The sequence below is a fragment of the Ammospiza nelsoni genome, chromosome 3 (assembly GCF_027579445.1).
Source record: "Ammospiza nelsoni isolate bAmmNel1 chromosome 3, bAmmNel1.pri, whole genome shotgun sequence".
Lineage (NCBI taxonomy): Eukaryota > Metazoa > Chordata > Aves > Passeriformes > Passerellidae > Ammospiza > Ammospiza nelsoni.
This window is the reverse complement of record NC_080635.1, coordinates 109,926,324-109,942,132: the sequence shown is the minus strand read 5'-3', so window position 1 is coordinate 109,942,132 and position 15,809 is coordinate 109,926,324. Positions and strand designations below refer to the sequence as shown.

At 36.7% G+C, this 15,809-nt stretch overlaps 1 protein-coding gene across 2 annotated transcripts in view; it reads right to left on the bottom strand.

Annotated features, from left to right (window-relative positions):
* The window catches only part of SUPT3H (SPT3 homolog, SAGA and STAGA complex component), a 254,555-nt gene that overhangs the window by 194,838 nt on the left and 43,908 nt on the right, over positions 1 to 15,809 (bottom strand). The window lies entirely within an intron of this gene.

The following is a 15,809-nucleotide window of genomic DNA, read 5'->3' as shown; positions in this document are numbered from 1 at the left end:
AGGAAGAAATTCCTTAACTGTGAGGGTGGTGAGACAATGGCATAAGTCTATGTAGTGGGTTGAGAAGTCTTGTCTGCCCTATCCCTGTGTTCAAGGCCAGGCTGGATGGGGCTTGGAGCAACCTGGTCTAGTGGAAGGTGTCCCTGTCCATGGCAAGGGGTTGAAACTTGATGGTCTTTAGGATCCCCTCAACCCAAACCATTCTATCATTCAAGGATTCTAAATTTAGCAAGAATTAAATATAACAAATTAAGCTTTCTAAAAAACCCAACACCCTCTATTCTTCAGAAAGTAGTTATTCACATAACTCTCAATATCTGTAATCCTGATCTTTCAAATATTAGTGCCCATGTTTAGAAAACTCAATGGACTTGGTCTCATTTGCAGAAGTGCTGAGCATTTGCACTTTGCCATGAGACACGTGACATTGCCAAAGCTCCACACCTATGGAAGTCTTACCACATTTCTGTGGATAACCAAATATGGATTTATCTCTTGAATTTCTGGCACCCACAACTGAAAAAATGGGGCTTTCATTTATAATTCTATTATTATATATTAATTTTTATTGCTTTGATACTGTAATTGTAGTCATTACCTCAGCATCTCTCCTGCACTACGCTTTCTTAGGATAATAACTGGTTTAAATGTCAGTGGACCAAATTGTTTTCATTCATTCCAATATTCCTTTCACATGTTAATACTTTCTAAATTAAATCATTCCCCCTAAGCTGACATCACAGATTTAACAGTTACTTCCTGATTAGAAAGGAGAGGAAGATGAATAAGTCAGACTTTTCAGATATGTATGAGAAATATTTTCAAAGTATACCTCTTGAGCCCCAAAATCCCAACAGTTAAATAATTACAAACCAGATAGTTCTTTACACAGAAGTTTTATCATATAATTATGACGCTGATAATTTAGAACTATCCAAAATGTCTCCAGCATTTTTAAACAGCTAAGCACAGTTATTTTTAAAATCAAACATATGTGCTTTTTTTCTGTTTATGTCTTCGGAAAGAACATTCTGTATAATGAAAAACATGACCAAATTTTTCACAGTACATCACTATAAAACCCTATAATTGACTTTTTGGGTTGGTTTACTCTATATCTATTTTTGTCCATGTAGAAAACAGCAATGATGTGGTGAAAAGACCAAAATGTAGGTCCCATTGCAGGATAAGGCTCCATCCTGATTAGTGAAGTATCATGTTTTTCCTGGGAAACATGCCCATTTTGTACAAGGGAATTCAGTCCACATGAACCTCCTCTTTAGAGGAGGAAAAAAAAAAGGCAAGAAAGAAAACCATCCTTTTAAGCAGCACAGACTGTAGTGATTGCTCTCAGCTTTGGTTGAGCAGGACTCAGAGCCTTTCCATTAAACAGAAGGTACCTCTGCTGATTAGAGCTGTCCCAATATGAATTTTCTGCTTTTAAACAATATTATTCATAGTTTAAGAGCTTAGATTTGCTTATATTTTTATTTTACTTCAACCTGAAATGACAAAATGTTTAACATCACCTACTTTCTTCTCAGAGGAAATAAACTTTCTAAAATTAACCTAAGTGATAATATCAATTGCTACTGAGGGCAATAATGCAATTTCAAGGAAAATCAACTTAAAACAGTAACTCAGAAAAAAAATAAGTATCTGCATTAAAATAATTTCTCATCTTAACTATAATCTGCCCACAAAAAATTTATTTTAAAAACTAGTTTCATTCTTCTTGGAATGGCCTTTAATTTTTATTATCACAAGATTACTTTCATGCCCCAATCACAGAGTACAAAGAAACTGCACAGACACATGTCCAAAGGAGTTCACACGCCAAAGGAAAAAAAAAAATCTAAAATAATCAACTTCTTTCAGAGTTAACTAAAATAAATCACAAGACATTAAACTTTGACTTAAAAGTTTGAAGAAAATACTGTTATCTTGCAAATTGTTTAGCAGCAAGATATGCCATAATTGTTCTGAGGTAAATCTTTGAGAAATTGAGGTTGACATCTAAATCACAAGCTTGGTAAAGGGGGAACACACCATCCACAGGCAGAAAGAGAGGAGAGGCTTACAAGGAAAGGTAAGCTATTCCCTTAGCTCAGAACTCAGTTAAACTGAAGCTGCAGTCACTAAAATCATCACTAATATTAGATTTTCTGAAGACATCAAAAACCCAAGGTCTGATCACAAAGTCAGAAGTTCCAATAAACTAAAAAAGTGCTGTAAGCTGGGTGTAGTTTCTCTCTTGGGGAAAGAGTCTCTTCAATGAGCTGCTCTTACATTTGCAATACCTCAGGAGATGTTCCTTCCCCAGCCAAGCCTCACTGAATTGCTTCCACAAGCAACGATGCTCATTTACAAAAGTTGCTGCAGGATCTGCTTCAGAGATGAAACATGATGAATGTCTTAAGGCCCTAGGATTGACTGATGAATTATTTTCATTTCTTTGGGGTTTTTTTAATTACCAAAGGAAAAAGAAAGATGACACAGATTACCCTAACAAAATTTAAAATTCTTAGCTGTATTTATTTAAGAAGCTTTAATGCTACAAACATGGTATGGAAATGGAACAGAGGAATAAATTCAATTTTTACTAAACTGTAAGAAAAGTGCTCATATCCTAAGAAAAAAAATTAAGCCAGCACATTTAAAAAGAAGAAAAAATCGAGCATATCTGAGATTAAGATAAAGCTACACTTTAGAAAAGAAGGTTTGAAGTCAATAACACTATTATGTACCAGTCACACAAAAGAGTGGAAAAACTACTCAAAGACCCACTCCAGAGATAAACACCATGTGATAAGTACAGCACCACACATTTTATGGCAAAAAGTCTGATGGTAAAATCCAAGTACCAACCTGCACTTCCTGGTCCAGCTCTCCCTCAGTTTCAGGGTGGAACACAGACATTGTGGGTGATGTTTCTGGGTGGGGGGCAAAATGCCTGAGTCAGTCTCTGCTTCCTTCCAGGGCAGTGGAGAGAAACATGTTATGATTCATCTGACTGATTTTAGACCCTTCTTTTCAAGGGAATCACTACGTAAAATTGCTTGTTTCTCGCTGCTGGCTATAGAAAGAAGGTTATGCTTACTCGCTCAGGTGCATATGCTGACAAGCAGAAATGTAAAGTTAATGAAATGAATCCCTCTTACAACTATTCAGCCATAAGTGAACAGGAAGAGGAGATTCATGCCTGGTTAACACCAGAAATAAAATGTACTTAAGAGTTACAACAGAAGTTTTTGCCATCACTGAGAGATTTACCACCGAGGAGGGACATGGGCTTTAACAAGAGCCATCCTCTGGTCCAGGGAAGACTGTAATGAAAACCAGCAAGGTTCAGACATCCACTGTCCTGGAACTGAAGGCAGTGAGCAGCCCTCAGCATCAGACCCAAAAGGTTTTGGAACTAGAACTGCCCCAGTGTTTTTAAAACCCTATCCAACTTTATGAGGTTAAAAAATATTATAAGTAACAGAAGGTTTCAGAGGCAAAACACACTAAATGCTCCTCTTCATCCAGTGGAAAGACTGCACTCAGTTTTGCAAAGGAGACACTTCTGTTGGCATTCACAGCAAAAACCATTGATCTGTGGGTATTTTCAAACATTGAACACAGCACAGGCATTAAAAACAAATCTCTCCTTGTTGATATCAATGTGAATCAACAGTGTGGTGAACAAAATACAAAATCATTCAGTCAACATGAGATGATGGTAGGGCCATAAGTCGAAGCGTTACAGAACTATTCCCTCTGCCACTGCGGAAGCTTTTGGGGATAGCATCAAACCCACGAGATACAGTTTTGTTGTACATCAGCTGCATGCCCTGGCCCTGGAAAGCAGAAAGACTTCACAGACTTGAATTAAAGAACTCCTAAATTCCTCTTATATGTAACTTATGAAACATGTTTGGATGTCAGAAACCCAAATCACCGACTGATGGTCAGGTGGGGTTTTTCCCCTCATATGAGATGGCAATTGCACATCTGTCCCCTTGCTAAGAAACAATTCTTAGTTTCTTCCTAAGTAACCAGTTCTGGTCCTGCTATAGGCAAAATATTGAAATACATGAACAAGAGCCTCAATATGGGTTTGTTATAACATGACAAATTCCTCCCAATTAAACACTTTGCTTACATTTTAACAAAGTTATTTACTTGCTACTTCTAGGGAGAAAAAGCCCAAACACATATTTGCATGACACTTATTTGGAACTACTAATGATGCTCCACATATGCCAATATTATGCTAATTGTCTGGCTCAACCCATACTCCAGGCTTTTCCAGCAATCAGCAGGCACATCTGGATGAAGTGGTTTCAGTTTTACATTCTTTCAAAATATTCACAGTGCTGCAACAATTAAGTAAATGAAAAATGTAACAACTTCTGGCAAAATCAAAATTAATTTGCTGTTTAAGAGAGGATTATATATGCTATTAGTTCATATACTACAGTAACATCAGACACTGAGAAAGCCCATAAAGTCTAGGCATCAAAATAAATGTCATTTTCCTTTTCACCAAGAAAAAAAAAATAACAATTTCATTTCTACTGTCTTCCTCCACCACCTTCACAGATAAACATGCATGTACACTGAGTAGACAGGTAATCATACAACAAATTTGACCCTATTATCCAATCCCAGAGCCTTTACTAAAATATAAAAATACATTTGTGCTGATCTGAATTTTCCATGTCACTTGGTGAAACAAAAACCTGGAAAAAAAAATCAATGGACCATATTAAAAACTTCTTTGGGGATGGGGTCATTCATAGGCAGGAGAAGAAGGAAGAGCTTACAAGTAAGCCTGTTTTACTACAGATATTCCATTTTTCATCGAAGAACAGAAAGGAAAAGCAGCTCAGCACCTCATTAGCAAGTGACAAGTACAAGGCTTTTTACATGATCGCCTGGTGATGCAGAAATCAGTCAGACCACAAAACTGCTACTCTTTAATGGATGAGAAAGAGGAAGTTAGAAACTTCTACCTCCTAACACTAGAAATAATCAAGATTCAGGGAAAACAGGTCTGCTTTGTATGCAACAAATAAAGAAGCACTGACAAGATGTGTGGTCCTTCTGCAACCCCCAAACATGGCACCAACATTTTTGAATTGAGTTCTGAATATGTTTTAGATAAGATTAGATATATTTGCACCGATCAATCTTACAGAAGAAGTTCAACTAGATTTATTAGTTTACTGTGTTGAAATGTCTGACAAAGCAAATACTAAGTGTTTGAATAGTATCATCATACATCTGTGACAATATGAGGATAAATCAGTCCAGGTGGCAATGTCATCATTTTTTGTGTTGCTACTCCATAAAGAGATGTACAAATTCCACCCTCAGGCATATATAACAGTGTGTGGTTGAAATCTAAGATGATAAATACTGGATGTAAAACCAAAAGAAACAAAAAATCTCAAATTAGGTGCTTAGAACCAGATATGCACGTTTTGATTTGAGTACATTTTGTCTGTCCAGCATGTTAAGACATTACTAACTAACATCTATGATGTCATGTTTTGAAATGCTACTGGAGTTTTCTCATTATTAAGCACACCTTAAGGCTTAAATTTCTTTCATACGCAAGGATGACATGGAACCAAATTTATGCCCAAAGAGATTCATCAAAGCACACTTTTAGGAAAAAAAAAAAGTAGGATACACTAAATACACCAAATTATCTTCCCAAAAGTCAATCATTTTAGATGAACTAATAGAATTTTAGTAACCTTACTACCATAGGTATTGACACATCTTTCAGTGGAGCTATATCCTGCAGAAAAGGACTGGCAGAGGTTGCCCTGAGAAGCTGGGTCTGCCCCATGCCTGGAAGAGCTCAAGGCCAAATTGGACAGGGCTTGGAGCAACTCAGTCTAGTGGAAAGTATCCATGCCCCCAGTAGGGGCTGGAAAAAGACGTCCCTTATAACCCAAACCATTCCATGATTCTGTAAGATTAAGGTTCAGATTATTTAACACCAGCATTTTCCAGACTTTTTGAAGTAGTAATTTGTCACATATGAATCCTTGGGTTTAGAACACATAGAGGATAGCTGCATTGAGGACAGTCATACAGGTTTTATTAGGCCAATTCTTCCAGGAAGACCAGGAAAAATCAGTGAAAGATAACAACTGGAGCACAAAATATCATCAAAGAAACAGGCTTAAAAATGTTAAGAAAATAAAGATGAGTTTAGATGCGAAAATCAGAACGGATCAGTGACCAACCTGATAAAATAGAACTGGGAAGCACTTGACTGTTTTAAAATTCACTGTGCAATATTAACGTGTGGGTGATCAATAAATTACAAAGCTGGTGAATACTACTGAGGTTAAACACTTTTGAAAATACTTCCACAGAAGAACAATCCACTTACCTTTATAGGCATATGCACTTAGTTTTAAGTTCCTGCACCCTGATTTTACAGCACTTCCTCATTTACACACTTAGATCAGATCTTTGAAGATTTGGTGACTTTCCCCACGGTAATATCCTGGTACACAGCATGTAGCACTATAATGTCAGTGCTGTTATCAGCTCATCTATACACAAACCCTTTAGAACAGGGATCTGCACAGAGATCAAGTTCCCTCCATAAAGGCCAGTACTGAATGCTCAGGGAAAACCCCTCCTTGGTTTTCTCTCCAACAGACCTAAAGTGTTGCCTGAGGTTATGACTAGACAACTGTGTTTTATAGCTATAGATAAACTTCACCTCCACGATCTCCTCTTAATCCTTTGCAAACTACAGTAATTTTTGGCTTCTTCAGCGCCTTGTTGACGAATTCAACACTTTAATTATGCACTGTTAAAAAACTACTTCCTTGTATTCATTTTAAGCCTGCCATCTGATAATTTAATTAGGTACCCCTACTTTTTGTTATGAAAAAGGGAAATAATTGTTTCCATTCACTTTCGCTGCATTCCTCATAATTCCAGATTTCTATCACATTCCCCTCCCAGTTGTGTCTTCCCAGGCTTTTAGGCACCCTGCCAGTTTAGCTTCTCCTTGTACAGAATTCATTCAGTTCTAGAATATTGCTTTTAATACCTGGATGAATACAACAGCAGAACTATTAGTAACACTGTTATGCTCCGATACTCTCAGTTTCTCTAAAATCCAATTCATCAATTTACCCAATCAATTTTTGGGAACTACTAAGGTTCTCTTTTAGAGCTCTCCATGAATCTTTTTCTATGACAATTAATAGCACAGAGCTCACGTGGGTTTATCAGCAATGGATTTCACCTGTTTCGTCACACACTCAATTCTGTGCAATCTTTGGGTGACTCTACAATCATCATTTCACTCTCTAAAAAACTTTGCCATTAGCTTTTTGGCTTCTGCAGGATGGAGAAGTGAGGATTTCTTGGGGCTGTCCTGTACAGGGCCAGCAGTTGGACTTGATGATCCTCATGGGTCCCATTCAGCTCAGGATATTTTATGATTGTATGAAGATCCTTAGCAGACCTTGCAAGTCACTTTCCTCTAATGTAAAAATTAAATACTCCTACCCTTACACTTCTCACCTTTTATTTGGCCAGTGTCTAACAAAAGAGGATCTCTTCTTTATATCCCACTACATATTGTATGGCTACTGAGGCTACTAAATAGCCACTGAGTAATTTATCAGAAGATTAAAACTGACATTAAAAATTCCCTGACAGTGTTGCAATTATTTCTTAGCAGTAAGACAGAACCTGAAAATATGTCAGTTTGCAGTTTGACAAGGATGTTCAACAGTAATTATAAACACTTTTGTGTTGAAACAATGTCCTGTATTAACATTTTATTGATAAGCACTGATTTAGACAGTTACTCATTCTTCCAAGAAACCTTATTTTTAGTCATTAATAAGTCCTGACTTTGTGCTAGTTGAGGAACAAGCAGTAATAAACCACACAGAATGCTGTTTGAATAAATTAAGTGGCAATACTTGAAAATAATAAACATTTCTGCTCTTTGCATATTTTTTTTAATTCAAAGTACACAGAAAGGAGCCAAATATCATGGATGGAAGATACTGATAAAAGGGGTGATCAACTCTCATATGACAGCTGAATTTTGTGTTTAGTCATGAAAGCTCTACATTGAAGTTACATAAACAGAAAACTAATGCCACTGGCAAACAGCCCTGGTCTGTAATGTTCTATTTGGGATTCACTGGTTAAAGCAGAGGAGACGCTGATCTCTGACAAAGAACGAGATGGGAGATGACATCAACTTCTTTCAGCAAATGAGCTCAGCATGCCAGCAAGCTGACAAATTAGCTTCTAAAAACCACTAACAGTAGCTTACAAAGTCACAGCTGTTATCCTGTTTTGAACAACAAAATGTTGATCTCGGTTGAAATGTCTAGTTTTATACAAGATTTGTAAGTGCCCCAATTTTTTTTTTCTTAACAAAGAAATTAGTTATACTGAGAGATGCATGGGGGACAGGCAGTGTCTGTACCCTGATGACTCCATGGTGATGTTTAATTGACAAGGTTAAGTAGAACACTTGCTTATGTTCTGCACCCTTCTTAAATTTGAAAAACCCCCAAGAGACACAGACACAGTAGCAACATAAATCCAGAAATACAACAGTACCATAGCCACTAGCAATTTCTCCAACTAACTCACGCATTTCCCAGGATATGAAGAGTGATAGTGGGAAGAAATGCATCAGAAAACTTGTGAGAGATTGCATTAAGGGGTTGAAACCAATTGAAAGACACTAATATTCTACAAAACAAATGCTCCTCAATGCTGATTGTGGAGAAAATTTTAAACAACCCCATAGTATTACTTTGCTTTTCACCCATTTGAGTAGCGTAAATCTCACTTTCGTGGCAAAGTATCATCCAGCCTTCTCTGTTCCTCAGACATACAGGGGACTAAAGATTCTATCAAATGCAGCAGAGGCAAACTCAGTTAATCTTGGTGCTCCTGTGATCCTCATCAGTGGCATCTGAACAGCCCTCAAAAATAAATTTGTTGATGTTTAAGGAAAAAACAAAACTTTTTTACAGATGTCCAACTGAAAGACAGAACACAATTTACACAATTTACCTCAAGGCCTGAAGGTTCACATAGGAGTCTAATCTCATCTCTCAGGCACCAGATCACAGCCCTTTATCACTACAACAGTCTCTGTTTTTTTACAGCTCTTACTTTCATAAAATTGCAGTAACTTTAGCACAATAATTCCTGATTTATGGTAAATGAAGGAAATAATCAAGCCAGGATAGATGCATGCCAAGTTCAAGTGACTACGCAAAGCCAATGAAAACCACCAAACCACTGGGCAGACGTTGGATTGAAATTTCTCTGATTCTAAGTTTAGACAATTAAGAAAGGTCTTTATTTATTAATGCTACATAAGGCCTGTTCCTATCAACACAGGTTTTTTGTTTGGTTTTTTTTTAATATTTACATAAAATGGAGTTAGAGTGTAACAATGATTTAAATAAGATTGTAGGCACGTGAAGAGCTGAACAAAACCATGTATTTTCAACAGGAACTTACCCAACAACTACATAATCAATGTGTCAGGTGTTAAGGCCACATAATACTCTGGTACTCAGGTGCAGGAGACTTGTAGCCTCAATCAATCATTCCCAGTATTGGGATGAAATCTGGTCTCCACTGGAATCTATAAAAGGTTGCACAGGCTCTTGATCATAATAGTGGACATGCTGAGTTCCAAACTGCCAATTTTATGTTTGGAACACACAAGCAATGAAGCTCATCTATGTACAAGAAAACAGAAACATCACAATAGACCAGAACACCCCATTCAGCTGTGCCCCCTTTCAGAGGTGATCAATAATTATCCACTCCTTGTTTAAGCCATGGTATTGGATTTTAGCAGTTCACACATCCATCACTGACAAAATGAACTGGTTAAACTTAAAAAGATGTAGAGACAAAGCTAAGCATTTTCACAACAAGTACCCTCTAGCTGTACAATGACTGAGAAATTTGGGGTTATATTTGTCTTTTACTTTCTTTAATTTTATTCTCTGCATAGCCCCAACCAAGCTATATATCTGACACAGACAGCAACATATTTCTCCCCAGAGTACTGTGAAGAGAATAACATAATTAACATTTGTTAAGTATTCTCATAGTGTGACATGAGCCAGCAGAGCACATGAAAGTTAGTAATTCTCCATACTGCAGTTTGAATGCTGTGCAGGAAAGATGGCAAACAGCCACAGAATGAGCAATCAGTAATGAGAAAATCTCTGAGTAACCAACTCTGAAGTGAGCAGCATTCCTTCCATGCAATAAGTCAGGAGTTCCAGAGATGACAAAAAAAATTGCAATCAATTAACACCATTATAATGCACCAAATACAGTTGGGCTGTAAGGATGGTCACTGAAAACCCTAATTTGAGATCTTCTGTGCTAACTTCAACTTATTCTTCATCTAGAATTCAGCTAAGCTTACTGTTTTAGCAGAGGAAGACAAATACAAGGAAAAACAGGTAAACAAAACAAACAAGGAAAAGACCCAAATCCACCCTATTAGATGGCAATAGTTCTATTTGTAAGTTCTTCAGAATCTGCCACTAAACAATTAGGCAATCTTACAGAAAATCTTTATTATTTTCACTGTGTATCTGTCACATGTCCAACCTAGGAATAGGTACTGATGAGAGCAGAACAGAAAAGCACTCAAAAAGTAATTGTTCTGTAAAATTCATGAATTCTAAAAAAATTGGGCATACTCAAGTCTGGCTCTTTAAGTTTATTTCAGTTATTCAAAAGGAAAAATAAAGCTTGAATTACTGTAGCTTCTATGCACAGATAAAACGGATATTTTCTACCCACATCAGAAAATGAGAAGATTGAATTGCATTCAGTTATGAATTGGATTTGTTCTTCAATTAAAAGAGAAGAAAAATAAATCATGTTAAAGCTAAATGACAAACCAAAGGCTATTCCATTATAATTTTGTCCAAAAGACAACTAAATTTGTTATTTCTTCAGCACTTTGATCATTGTGTTTAGCTTGTAAAGATGCCACTTACTACTGCACATACTCCATTTCTGAACAGACTGGTATAATTTTTCCCAAAACTGAAATATAAACATTCAGCTGCAAAGCTGCTTCGAACTCACACTGGACACAACTGGACTTAAAAAGCAACAAAACATTTAGATGTTTGTTAAAAAAAAAAAAAAAAGTAATTTAAAAGACTTTGAAGAAAGGAAAATCAGTAATTTTACCAAATGAACAGGATAATGATGACAAAATAAATTTAATATTGTGTGGTATTCCCAAATCCCAATTATAGAGGTTTATTCTTAAAATTAGATATACTCTACTATGTAGACATAAAGGCACAAACTGTGAAAGATAAATGTTTTACATTTTACACTTTTCAGAGATTACAGTTATTTCTGAGGGCCCCAACCCCAAAACCCATGTCATGGGAATGAACTCTGGCTCACAAAAAGCCACATTTCCTTCAGCATTGGTTTTGGCAAAGCCACAACTGCCCAGAGCACTGCTTGAGCTTAAACAACAGTCTGGTAGCATCAAGCCTTGCATCCCCATGGGTTCCCAAAATACACTAAGAGTCTGGCTACAGGGAGCTGCTCTGGCATCACAATTACAGACTATGGAATCCAGAGGAGACAAGTGCCACAGAGGACAGAACTCTTGCAGCCAACCTCATCTAATGGATTTTAGTACAAAGTAAGTGTTATCTGAAATAATCTAGAATACAGATCCCATACGCCTCAAATAAAGATTTCTTTCAAATGCCAAATTACTCCATCCAAAAAATAACCAATTAACGTGCAGGTACACAAAACAGAGATTGCTTTGTTTCTTGAACTAATCTTCAGACAGTAATAACCTTGATTCCAGAGTCTTTTTAGGCCTGGAACAACTGAAACACCATTCCAAAAGCAGAATGATTGCAGGAGAGAATTTAGAAAATACAAGCAAACACTACCTGTTTTTCAGGCTGGATCAACTTGTGACTGCAGAATTTTCCAACATCACTGTGTTTTAGTGCTCCTGTTCCAACACACTCCAATTCCACTCACCAATGGAGTTTGACCATTCAGCCCCAAAAACAAATGAGGTGCTCCATGCCCATTCAGAGCTACAGCCTATCCTCAGATAGGCAACACCAACAGCCCATCTGCATCATTTTGTGCCAAAACACAGAATTTCATTCTACTTAGCATCTCTGACGCCTCAGACTACATACAGACAAGCAGCAGACCCAGAACCTGTGTGTTCTGAAATGGAAATGTAACAATTTACTTTCATTATGCGCTGGGGCTCCACATTAAAAGAACTCTGTTTAGCCAACTGTCAGTATTCCACAGAACTGATTCCTTGGATTGCTTCCTAGGCACTTCCCTCATGGAGACAACAAACACAGACAGTGATTTACTTTCTAAAAACAAATGATTATTTATCCATCTAAAGAGAACAGAAATAAATGATAAAGTGATAAAATAGCTAAGCATTAATAAGCAACACATATACTGTCCTATCCACACAGAATATTTCCTCAAAGCTTGCATTATTTATCTTACAAGCTACAGGTCTGGATTCTGGCAACCAAACCACGGGGTCTCTCCAAAAACAGCCCAGCTTCCTCACTTTTGAGGTTGGAAGGTCAGAGGAGGAAGAGGTATGAGTGGAAGGAATGATTGCAATTCATTTTTTATTTTTCTTCTCCATTACCACCCTTCAGTTACTAAGCAGTCTGTTACTCAAGGCATGACAAAAAAAAGGTATTAAAAAGAACTGACACCTGCTTATCTGGCCAACATTGAACAGACTGTCTATAAATGCTGCCTGCTTTCTCCTCCTCAACTGAAAAATCAACCAACTCTCCAGGACACAACACATCAGGCACTGGAAATCTCATACAAACATCTCCCATAATCTTCCCAACATCCCTCAGGTTCTAGAATTCTTCAGGCACACCTCCACAGACCATTTTTAAGTGGTATAAAGAAACAATCCGATTCCCTTCAAAGGAACCACACTGAGCACAGCTGGGCATTTCTGAACTGGCTATTTCAGAACAAACTGGGGTTCACATGGCCTGGAAGACCAGAGGGCAATTTTCTCCTATGTCTGCTGTCCCCAGAAAAAGGGCTTCATCTTCTGGTTCTTCATCCTGTTCCAGTATCTTCATTTCTCCTCACCTCCAGTACTCTTTCACTACAAAAGGGGAGCCATACTGTTAAAGCTGATTAAAACCCAAGGTTTTCTTTTTAAATCTCCTCCTTCCAATTTTATTCTTTCCATTCTTTTCTCAACCTCTTTTCAATTCTCTCATGAATGATACTCAGATCTCTCCTCCAACGCAAAACCACAATACATTTTTAATTACAAGGGAAAGTAATTAAACTTAGACTGTTAGACTTAGACTGTTGACAAGCTGTGAAAAAGTAGCAAATCCAGGTATTAAATAAAGAAAAGAAGGAAAGAAAAAGCACATGACGAGGAACAGGAGACAGGATGGAAGTACCTGATTTTTCCCTTTTTTTTTTTTCCTAAAAAATACTGTGTACAGTACTGAGGATCTCAAACTTAAGTGAGAATCACAAAGAGCAGAAAATATTTCCCTGTGGAATCACTGCATAAGTAATTGTTTTGGGGTTGGGGTTTTTTTTCAAAATATAGAGAAGGAACCATGATGATCAGCCATCATGGTCAAGTTCAAGCAGAAAACAAGACCAGTCAATTGAATACAAATAACTAATACTCTTTATAGCAGAATATCTGGAGAAAGTTAATAATAAAATTACAACTAACTGCTTGCCCTTCCTCATGAAGTTCTTCACTTATTTTTTACTGCTGTTCATTATAATGGGGTTTTCCCCTCCATCTTTTTCATACTTTTCTTAAATGGCTGGCTGCATATATTTAATTGTATATTCCTCAGGGCAGGGACTATTTCCTTAATTGTCTGTAAAGTCCAGTGCTATAAACAACGGTCCTATGCAATGTTAAGTAATAAAAAATGAGTAATGTTTTGTTGAGAAATAGTCATGCATTAATTATGCAAGATAATCTGGAAAATACAGAACTAGGGAAAAAAACATGTTCTGAATCCATAACTTTTAAGCATCACTACCCAATGAATGATTTATGGTATTACTTTTCGGTATTATATTTAATTTCTCTTGGAGTATTAAAAAAACATCTGCTCTGAAAGTTAGCAAATGGGTATTGTTTACTCAAATTCTACAGGGTGCAACCCCCTTCCACACTGTCAGTTAAACACACAATATTTTAAATACACATTATGGAGCCAACTGTTGAAGCAGGCACATAGAATGCAAAGAATATTCTACATATTAAAGTATACATGAAAAATACTGTTCAGTAGTTATAACATATAAAGTACAGATTCTAAATTCAGTATTTAGTAAGTATGCAATTTTAAAAAAAAAATACATTTCGTTTTTATTACTTACTGAACTCATTTCATGTCCTAAATCGACATTGCTGCAGACTTATACAAGCACAGAAGCTACTAAAATTGGTATAACTTTAAAACCAGAAGCAAAGTTTTATTGCTGAACTATGCCCCTGAAAATGGGGTTGAATATAAAAACAATGACACCAAATCTGAAGAGCGTAAATACTCAGTCTTAATATCTTTTAAAATCTGTTCTCTAATCTTGACTGAGGTTTGAAAGTAGCAAGTCTGTATTTTTCCAGTGTAAATGTTGTGCAGAAGCTTTACAAACATAGATCTAAATCTGCAATTGCCATTACTAAAATAAATGAAAAATCTATAAGCAGCAGTGAAACCGGCATGCAAATAAAAGAACTGTCAAGACATACTGCCTAAAAATAAGCTTACAATAACTATTTTAAAGACTGTGTGTGGTCTTACCCATATATTTTGGCAAGATGCACTTTCTCCAACCACAGCTAGATTCATCCAAAAGCAGTGGCACTGGAGAGTCTCTGTCTCACCTGTCAAACTTGAAGAACGTTGTTCAGCAGACCACCATGAGTCCATGGATAGGATCCACAGCACTACAGCAGCTGTTCTTGATAAGTGTTCTCTAACTAGAGAGGCAAGCGCTTCAAAACCCTTCTGTAAGAGGATCACCCTTCATATACATGCATTTAAAAACAAACAGAAACAAGAATCTATCCAGAACAAGACTTTCGAGACATTTGTGGCACAGCTTCAGTGACCTCATATGCATCTCCGTCTGATATTTGGAAATATTCACAGAAGATTTGAGTCTATTAAATTTATCTTAGAATTTAACCTAATTATTTACCTCTCACAAATTGCTACATTTTTCAAAATGCAGGCAATCAAATAAAATAACTGGAACTCCTAAATCTTCAGGGTTCAGGAAAGTGAATTTTCCTCTTTTCAGTTCCTTTCCCACGAATGACATGGAAAATTTTCACACCAAGCTACAAAGAGATTAAAAGTGGGAAGGAGAGGTAAAAGGCTGCTTGGCTACAGTAAAAGTAAGATTCAGTGAAAATGGGATGAAGCAAGAAAAGTTGCAAGTTTTAAAATGACCTAAGGGGATATTTTGCCAACCACAAAAACTAAGAAGAGACTTTATCTGAATTCTGTTCACATAAAATAACTTTGACTGTTACTAGAAGGCACATAATAATTAATTTCCAGAGAAATATGAATATTTTCTAAAAATAGGTCACTGCTTTTAACTGCTGAGATCTGCTCTGATTTAACTACTAGTAGCATTGTATCCTAGAAGCAGGAAAGGCTCTAGAGAGATTACTTTCACTTTTCCCTAGATATATTTAGTGTACTAAC